Raw genomic sequence first — 9723 nt, 5'->3', positions numbered from 1 at the left:
GTCTCATTTCGGTTTCGAGGAAACTAAAACGGAGGAAAAGGAAAGAGCATAGGATTTTGATAGGGCAGCAGTTGTCATGTTACAGAATTGTCCAGCCTCATTCCCATGGAAAAAAGAGAGGATGGAGCTCATGTCCATTTTCCTCCCAAAACATATGAAATCAATCGGATTCCTGTGGAATCACTTTGCTGGTGGTTTCTTGCAAACCGAATGCATCATCGTTAACTTTTTCTATGGAATTTCTCACTCATTTCAATTTCCTATGAATCCTCTAAACTCAATGAACCCCAAATTTGCAGGTTTGATGCAGTCAAGGTCCATTGCCAAATTGTTATTTTAGAAATTGACCAAGACGTGTGCAATCATTATTTTCTAGTGTAGAGCTTGGGTCAACGTATAGTTATTTCCAGTTGATAGCATGTCACTTGAAAGGTTCTGTGGTGTTTACTTGGCCGGAGATACATTTTATGGAGTGTAACAGAGAAGAGGCCTTCAGGGCCAGGGAAAGTGCTATTAAAAAGATGGAAAATGGAGACTTCACTGGTGCCCAAAAGATTGCACTTAAAGCTCAGATACTTTTTCCAGAGCTTCAGAATATATCTCAGGTGTTAAATATCTGCAATGTACATTGTGCAGCGGACACAAGAGTGAATGGAGAGATGGGCTGGTATGCAATCCTTGAAGTGGAGCCAACAACAGATCAAATTGACATCAAGAAGCAATACCGTAGGCTTGCCTTTTCACTCCATCCCGATAAAAATTCTTTTTATGGTGCCGAAGCTGCTTTCAAGTTGGTGGCTGAAGCTAATAGAGTATTGTGTGATGAAACAGCACGATTTCATTATGATATCAAAAGGCAGAGTGCTTTGAGAAAAGTACCAAAACAACCTACACAACAACACACAAGTAGATGTGATGTGCCGGGGTATGCAGCGACAATTTGGACTATATGCCCCCATTGCTGGAGGCGATATCTGTACCACAGGCATGTCCTAGACACTCAGGTGTGTTGTGTGAGCTGCAAAAATAACTACTTTGCATACAACTTAAATGAACAGTATGTGCCGACTTCGTCAAGTGTATCCAGTAGTTTTCAAGCTCCAGCAAAGATGTTTCCAAGTCAACAAGGCCACCCCGTGAAGCCTTCTTCTGCACGAGGAACGACAGATGTGAAGCCAAGGATGACTGTGCCCCAATGTGATGAATACACGAAATGGTATAGCAGGCCAAGCATGGAAGAGAAAGCCAATCATTCAGGAACAAATGGGAAAAATCAATTTTCGGCAATGAATCAAGATAAACCTTTTGTACCAACGGTAAATCAGCATATGGGTAGGTCAATACCAGTTTCTTTTGATCCAGACACCTTTGATAGGAAGTCTGGTACAGAAGATGTATCTGCAGCTCCAAATGCTACAAATGTTCGTAGTCCTGTGAATCTTTCGTTTACAGGCACAAACACATATATGGATGTAAGGATAAATGTGGCACAATGCGATATAAAGGGCAATGGCTGCACAGATAGTGAGAAGCAAGCTAACCAGTCAGGCATTACAAGCGGGAACGTTGAAATTCCAACGACGAATAAGAGTGAATCTTCTGCCCAGACCTTAAACATGAACACAGGTGGAAGATGGATGCCGGATCGAGCTGATCTCAATGTTGACAGAAAGAACTTGGGTAAAGAAGATATATCTACAGTGTCAAATATTGCAGTATCCTCCACTCTCCAGAGATCGGCTAGGAGAAAGAACAATGCTGATGGCAGCAGTAGACTGGACTCTAATAGCAAAAAGAAGCAAAGAATAAATGATTTGCAATCTATTGACTTGAACTGTAAGCAATTCTCTGATCATACCGACACTAACGCTGTCAGGCAATCAGTTTCATCTCATGTGTACAGCACAATAGACACCCAAGAGAAAGCGAATGCTACATATATGGGTGATCAGGACAATGTCAAGGCAAAAGCTACAGATACTGTTGGTCAGAATCAAGCAAGCTGTTCTGTGAATCTTTCTTTCCTCCCTGATGCAGATTTTTTCGATTTTGAGAAGGTAAGGGATGTTAAAATATTTGCAGTTGGTCAGATCTGGGCCGCCTATGACAACCTCGATGGGATGCCAAGGTTTTATGCTAGAATAAAAAGTTTTGATGCCTCCAACTTCAAAGTTCATATCACTTGGCTGGAATATGCTGAAGCGAATGAAGCAGAGGAGAAATGGACCAATGAAGAACTGCCCGTTGCTTGTGGAAGCTTTCGCTTAGGAACAACAGAGGTATCACAAGACAGACTCATGTTTTCGCATATTGTTTCTTGGTCGAAAGGAAAACGAAGGAACTATGAAATACATCCTCGTAAGGGTGAGGTATGGGCAGTTTATAAGGGATGGAGCATGCAGTGGGGATCAGATGCAGATAACCATAGGTCCTACGAATATGACGTTGTCGAAGTCCTGTCAAATTTCTCAGTTAGTGATGGCGTTACTGTTGTCCCATTGGTCAGGATTAAAGGCTTTGTCAGTCTATTTGGGGCAGCTAAGGAAAAATCTGAGATTGTGGTAGCATCAAGTGAGCTACTTCTTTTTTCTCACAGTGTCCCCTTTTGTAGGACAGATGGAAATGAGAAAGTTGGTGTCCCGGCAGGGTTTCTAAAACTTGACACTGCAGGTCTCCCCATGGACTTGGAGGAAGCATTTCCTTCTGTTACTCTCGACTTTTCCATGTCTCCCGGCAAGAAAGATGGAAGCACATCCATTGGTTTGAGCAATGACAGTGCAGGCAGTAGAAGAAAAGATTAAGTTATTTCTTCTGAGAAAATCAAATCCTTGAAGAAAACTGCACATGATTATAATTTCTTACATGATTCCTCTCCGCAAAATCGTCCCTTCCAAGTATTTATTCATACCCTGATACTGAATTCCATAACTTTGAAGAATGCCGCTCATTTGAGAACTTTGCATGTGGACAAATCTGGGCCTTATACAATGATCATGATAGCTTCCCTAATTTCTATGGCTGGATAAGCGAAGTTGAGCTAGAACCTTTCAAAGTGCACTTGACCTGGCTCGAAGCTTGTCCTCAACTGGAGCAAGGGCAACAGTGGTTGGAGCAGGATATACCTGTCAGCTGTGGTAAATTTAAAATTGAGAACTGGAAAACCAAGTATGAAACAAATGCTGCTTTCTCTCATTTAGTATGCACTAGAAATATTGAGTCAAGTTGGCAAATTGAGATTCTTCCTAAAGTAGGCGAGATTTGGGCCATATACATGAACTTGACACCTGACTGGACCCCCTCCAGCATTGATGCTTGCGAATTTGCCATCGGCGAAATCATTGAGCGCACTGAAAGCAAGCACAAAAATTTCTTTTCTAGCTCGAGTTAGTGGGTACAGAACGGTGTTCAAGACTGACAAGAGAAAGGGATCTATGGAGATACCTTCAAGGGACAATCTGAAGTTCTCCCACTGAGTACCCTCGTTTCGTTTGACAGAAGAAAGTGGTGGCAAGCTCCGTGGCTTCTATGAGCTCGATCCAGCCTCTGTTCCAGATGTTTTTCTGTCCAGGGATGCCCCATGATATGCTGATGCCAAACCGCAAATCCCTTCTAATAGATTCTGACTAGAATCATGTCTTATTCTGCTATCAACTTTAATGGGTTATACATGTATGCCAGTGTGTTGAAAGTCATGCTAACATTAAATCAGTGCAAACAACCAGGTCACCAGTGCCTGTAAAAGAGTTTTGCTGCTTATATCAGATTGCAGGTAACTGTTCTACCAATGTTTCCAAAGTTTATCACGTGTTCAATAATTCAAATCTAAGATAGTTCCTCTTTTTAATTGCAGTATCTTCCAGCTTCAAGAGGTTCAGTCTCCCTATAAGAGTACTGCACTTCCTGGGTTTCCATGCTAGGATCAGATTACCGAGTACCGACTCCTTTCCAGTTTTCCTTCCTACTGTGCTTGGGTTGACCAGTTTTTTCTTCTTCGCTAAAATAGAGAGCTAGACACCCTCCAGTCGGAGAAATCATGTCCCTTGGCTAGGAATTTATGCCATCAACTAAGTTCAAGTTTCAAGCTTCTTTGTTTCAAAGGAATTTCATAAGATACTTTTTTGAGAATTTGGATCCTTAGGAATCCCCTCTGTGCAGCTCGTTTGTTCACAGAATTGGAACCTTTAGGAATTTTTCATAAGAATTTCTTTGCACTCTATTATCTGGCGAAGTTCCAGTTCACCCAAATATTTTGCTATAATTTCTTTGTTCTGTTGGTGTGCCAAAGCTATTTTTTATGCCAGTTCCTTTAGCTTTGTAGTCCTATAGATTCAAAATACAAAAATATTTCGACGAGTCCTCGTTACTAATTATGTGTTTTTGGAATCCCGTGAATGTTGAGAGCTTCCTTGACTTATGTATTCACTGTTTAGTTAACTAGTGAAAGTTCACCGCATTAGGAAAACACACACATGACACCACATCATGTGAAGGCCGAGGGCAGTTAGCGAGATCCTGAAAATACGCACCTAGGGCGATTCCACCCTCCCTCTGCGCTCCTCCCCTTGCCGCCGCCGGTGGCCGCAGCCGGGCAAGGACAGGCCCGCGCGGTGGCGGGTCTTCGAGCGGCGCATGGCGGCGCCGGCGAGGGGACGTGTGCGGGGCTGCGACGGTGGTCAGAGGTGTGCGTAGCGCGCGTGTGCATCTGGACCCGCTGCGGGAGCCCGCGCGTCGCGGGGGACGGCCGCAGGTCCTCGGTGGCTGCTGCTGCTGCTCGTCGTGGTGCGCGGGTATTCCCCGTCCCAACTGGGTTTGGACCCCGCTCCGTCAGTAAAACGAAACACAGCATCTGTCCAGTAGCAAAGTACTCCCTCCGTTTTTCTACGTAAGGCGTGAAATTTTTTCACTCAAATTCGAAATGTAAGGCGTGTGCTAAGTGCTAACCCACGCGAACCCACCGCGGGTCGCATGCGAAGAGAACAGGCAGTTTCCTTCCGCGGTGGTTAATTGCATGCTCTCAGTTTCGCTAATTGCACGGAGCAGTATCTATCCATGCGGTCCATTTTCTCTCTGACGGTTGCATGCACAGAGAAGCCAGCTTTGCCAATTGCCATGCGCGGCAGTTGAGACGCGGGCGAGTATATACCTGCGCCTGATTGTTTTGCTTTAATATTCGTGCAGGATTATACACGCCTTACTTTAAAAAACGGAGGGAGTAGCAGTGAGTAAGAGCATCTCCAGCCAATTTCGGCAAAATTTTGCTAAATTCTGCGAAATTTAAATGAAGTACATGAAATTTAACTAAACTCGACATAAAAAAATTTCATTACATAATTCTAAAAAAAACGGCCGCCTAATCGTCGATGTCGCTGAAATAGGCGAGGTAGGCCTCGTCAGAATCGTTGGAGTCGACGTCGATCGGCTCCACCTTCACCTCCGGCGCCAGCCTTTTCCCCGCCTTCTTCTCGGCCGCCTCCCTTGCTGCCTCCTTGGCGCTCCACACCTCGGCCTCGGCGTCCGTCATGGCGAGGCAGAGGCGTTTTGCCTCCTCGGCCTCGCGCTCGCTGTCCCGGGAATTTCTCGGGGTTGTCATCCTGGCACCATTCGAGCACCAAGCGCTCGTAATCTGGCGCCGGCGCCCACTCCAGCTCCGGCTTTGGCCGGACAAGGTGGAGATGGCCGCGAGGCGGCTCCGGCCCCCGTCGGCGGGAAGACGACCCCGGCTCCGGAGTGGGTTGGCCCGCCATACCGGTGCCAGCCCACCGGTGCCGGCGGGGGCGTCTACAACCGAGGGTGATTGCCGGCAGCAATGTGCGTGAACACCGCCGCCACGGAGCGCCCGCGCCAGAACCGGCGCCGGCCGTCGATGTTGAAGTGGCCCGACGACGGGCGCTCACCTTGGCCCTTGTAGCGGACGATGTCGACGGCGTGGCGATCGGCGAAGAAGGGGCGCCCAGTTTGCCCCGGTGGCGCGGTTCCACCCGGGGTCCTCGCGCTCCTTCGTCGTCCGTCCATGCCACCCGTGGGCGCGGACGGCAGCTGTCCAGGCACGGCCCGTTGGCACCGGCGGCCTCGGGATGCTGCCGATGCTGAGGGTCCAGTGCGCCGGCAGCCGACAGTCGGGCAGCGCGGGGTACTCGTGCTCGTGGAGGGCCTCGGCCTCCTGGAGCGTGAGCGTCGCCCGGCGCCATGTCTTGTTGCCGGAAGCCATGGCGAGAGGGAGGGTATAAGGGCGAGAGAGAGGGTTTGGGCGAGAGGGACCCGCACCCCCCAAACGTCGGCCCCCCAAAAAATACAATTCAAACAAAGTTTTACCGCCATTTCACAGGCCGCCCCAAATCACCAAATCGCCCAAGTTCATCACAAGTTTCGGCGATCAAAATAACATCAAACTTAAATAAAAGTGAAATCACTCGGCCCCTTTGTCATCCGCCGGCGCTGATGGCACTTTCGAGCCCGCCGGTGGTGTAGAAGTGGCCGGAGTTGCTGTTTCGGGCGGTGAGGGCGCTGATGGAGTAGAGGGGGCCGTTGCTGCTGTGGCGGGCGCCGACGCCGGCGCTCTCGGTTCGGCCAAAATGAGCCTGTGTTGGCCGTCGTACCACGCCTTCACCTCGGCGTCCATGCCGGTGGTGTCGCATGTAAAGATCAATAAGTCCTCCCGCCTCTTCTTCGCTACGACATTCGCCTTGAGGATCTCGAGCTTGTCATCTTACTTCTTGATCACCGTCGCCCACCATGATGCCGCGACCGCCTCCCTCTTGGCAGCGAGCTCGTCCCTCTTCGCGGCTTGTGCGGTGGCATCGAACATGCACTTCTCGATGCATGTGTACAGGCTCTCCGTGGCCGGCGCGGCATCCCTCATTGCCTTTACCTTCTTGTGGCCGATGGGCCAGCCTTCCGCTGCCGCCGGAGGAGCGGCTTTTGGGTCGTAGGTGCCGGACTTGGCGAGGCCATTCCGCGTCTCCGTCCACTTGTCGCACGTCTCAATTCTTGCGAAGATGTGGATGAACTTGAAATCGGCGCCGTCCTTGTCCTCTCGGAAGGCGGTGAACATGGAGACCATCTACCAAACCGGGCGGCAAATGTAAAATCGGCGACACAAAAGCTCAAAAAAGGCACCGGCTTACCTGATCGTGGGCGCTGCTGCCGCTTGCGGGTCACCGGCGCACCTCTTCTTGAATGCCATGCCACTTGTTGCACGCTTGTTGGATCATTTGACATTGGTGCGACAAGCCGGACTCGTTGCGATCGTGGGTCACCGATGCGAACTCCCGATCGATGACCCGACGCTCATCATAAGCCGTCTTCACACTCCTCCAATAGGTGTCGTCGGATTGATTCGTGCCGGTGAAGGGATCCATGCTCACGACCTTCCAAGCTTCGGCGAGGCACTCGTCTTTCTTGGAGGTCCATTTGGGGCCTCGGCCTCGGCCGCCGCCTTCTTCTTCCCCCTCGGCTCGGCGACGACGGGCTCCTCTGTCTCGTTGGCCCATTGTTCTCGCTCTTCGGTTTCCTCGGCGACGTAAGGCTCTTCTTCTTGGGTGTAGGTGTAGTGGGCGTGCTAGGAGCTGTCGTTGATCATGTCGGCCATGATTGAGTCGCCTTGCACATTCCGCCGAACGGGTTGATCGCGGGCTGGCTGCAGCCGGCGGGGAATTGCTAGAAGGAGGCGGATGGTGAAGAACAGCCGTAGGAAAGAGGCCCTCGCCGCAGAGGAGGTGAAGCGAAGGCGTTGGGGTTGAAACCGCCGAGGGGATCCGCGGCGAAGGCGTTGGGGTTGAAGCCACCGAGGGGATCGGTGTCGGGGTAGTCCGACGAGAACCGCGAGAGGGACGGCGTGGCATTTCCATGGTTGTCATGGGGCATATGGGGCGACACCGACGATATGCCTGACGGTGACGGGGACGACAAAGAGCTCCCTTGGCTGCCGCTGCTCCAGTGCAGGCCGGAGGGTGGCCGCAGTGCAGGAATGCCAGCCTGGTGCGCCGCCATCTACGCCGAGGCTGCGACCCTCTGCGCCTCCATCTGTCGGGTCAGGTCGGCGTTTCTCTCCTTGGCCTTCCTCTCCCGTTCACGGCGGGAGGCGTTCTCGACGTTGCGGCGGGTACAATCCGCCGCCCAGTCGGCGTTGCTCACCCCTGGCGGCCGCTCCTTCTCCTTGGGTTTCTTCGCCGCTGCATCGCCGGCCAGTGGGGAACAAGGCGCTGCATACCTCTTCGGCGCCATGGTTTTTTTGGGGCGGCGGTGGTGTCGGCGAGGCGCTTTGAGGTGGTGTCGGCGGTGAGAATGGGGAAATGGCAGGACTGGCCGCCCAGGCGGGGGGAAGTGGAGGGAAAAGGGGAAGCCAGTGAAAATTTGGAGGAAAATTTGTATTATCTCGCCGACAGGTGTGGCCCGCATTGCTTTTTGGTTTCAGCCGGTGCTCCCGATCGCCCCCCACCCCCAGAGTTGGGTGCGGCCTGAGGGCGCCGGCTAAAATTTTGGGCCGTGCCTGCTAAATTTTAGAGTTAGGGGGCTGGGTGGGTGGGTTTTCGGGCGCCGGCGCCCCCATTTGGCGTTTGGGGGCTTTAGGAGGGCCGGCTGGAGTTGCTCTAACTCACTCAGAATAAGTGTTAAAGTGTAGGACATTTAATACTGAGTACACAATTAGTATAATTTTGTATTCCTTCTAGCCAGAATTATTTGTCGAAATATTACATGTATCTAAACGTTTTTTATAGATAGATATATACATATTGGGCAAAATTGAGACAGATAATATGGTTCGAAGGGAGTACTAAATTTCCAACCCTTCTATGGATAGGAGGAAGTATCATTTTGCAGCAAAAATAACAACACTAACGAGAGCATTAACACACATATTATAACAAAATTAAAATAATCGTTTTTTCAAAGTTCAGTGGTTATATGGACTTGACCCAATTTAAAATTGAAAACCGGAGAACCAAGTAATCCGTGTGTCAGGTATTAAATGTCGTAAGTTTGTCTAAATACTATGCGTCTAGAACTCTATATACATGCGTGTCTAGATAAAATTGCGGCAGTTAATACCGCACCGAGGGAGTATAAAACAAATGCTGCTTTCTCTCATTTAGCATACACCAGAAATATTGAGTCAAGTTGGCAGATTGAGATTCTTCCTCAGATAGGCGAGATTTGGGCCATAGATATATGAACTGGACCCTTTCCAGCATTGATGCTTGCGAATTTTCTATCAGCGAAATCATTGAGCGCACTGAAGCAAGCACAAAAATTTCTTTCTTAATCGAGTTAGTGGAATAGTGGGTACGGAACAGTGTTCAAGCCTAACAAGCGAAAGGGAGCTCTGGAGATCCCTTCAAAGAAATCGAAGTTCTCTCACCGAGTACCCTCGTTTCGTCTGACAGAAGAAAGTGGTGGCAAGCTCCGTGGATTCTCTGAGCTTGATCCAGCCTCCGTTCCGGATGTTTTCCTGTCCAGGGACGTCCCATGATATGCTGATGCCAAAGCCCAAATGCCTTCTAATATATTCAGACTAGAATTATATCTTATTCTGCTATCAACTTTTATGAGTGCCTGTAAAAGGGTTTTGCTGCTTAAATCAGATTGCAAGTAATTGTTGTACCCATCTTTTGAAAGTTTATCACCTATTCAAATACTCTAAAATGCAGAGAGATAGTAAGCTGGAAAGAAACAAGTTAAGAACAACATTTGTAAGAATCTGCTAGAACGTACTACTCCGTATCA

The 9723-nt window shown here is 49.4% G+C and overlaps 1 pseudogene; it reads left to right on the top strand.

Annotated features, from left to right (window-relative positions):
* Window positions 1-443: 443 nt before the first annotated feature.
* Window positions 444-4214, top strand: LOC100836673 (annotated as a pseudogene).
* The last annotated feature ends 5509 nt before the right edge of the window (window positions 4215-9723 follow it).

The sequence above is a fragment of the Brachypodium distachyon genome, chromosome 4 (assembly GCF_000005505.3).
Source record: "Brachypodium distachyon strain Bd21 chromosome 4, Brachypodium_distachyon_v3.0, whole genome shotgun sequence".
Lineage (NCBI taxonomy): Eukaryota > Viridiplantae > Streptophyta > Magnoliopsida > Poales > Poaceae > Brachypodium > Brachypodium distachyon.
Note: the sequence above shows the minus strand (reverse complement) of the source record. Positions and strands in the feature narration are given on the sequence as shown.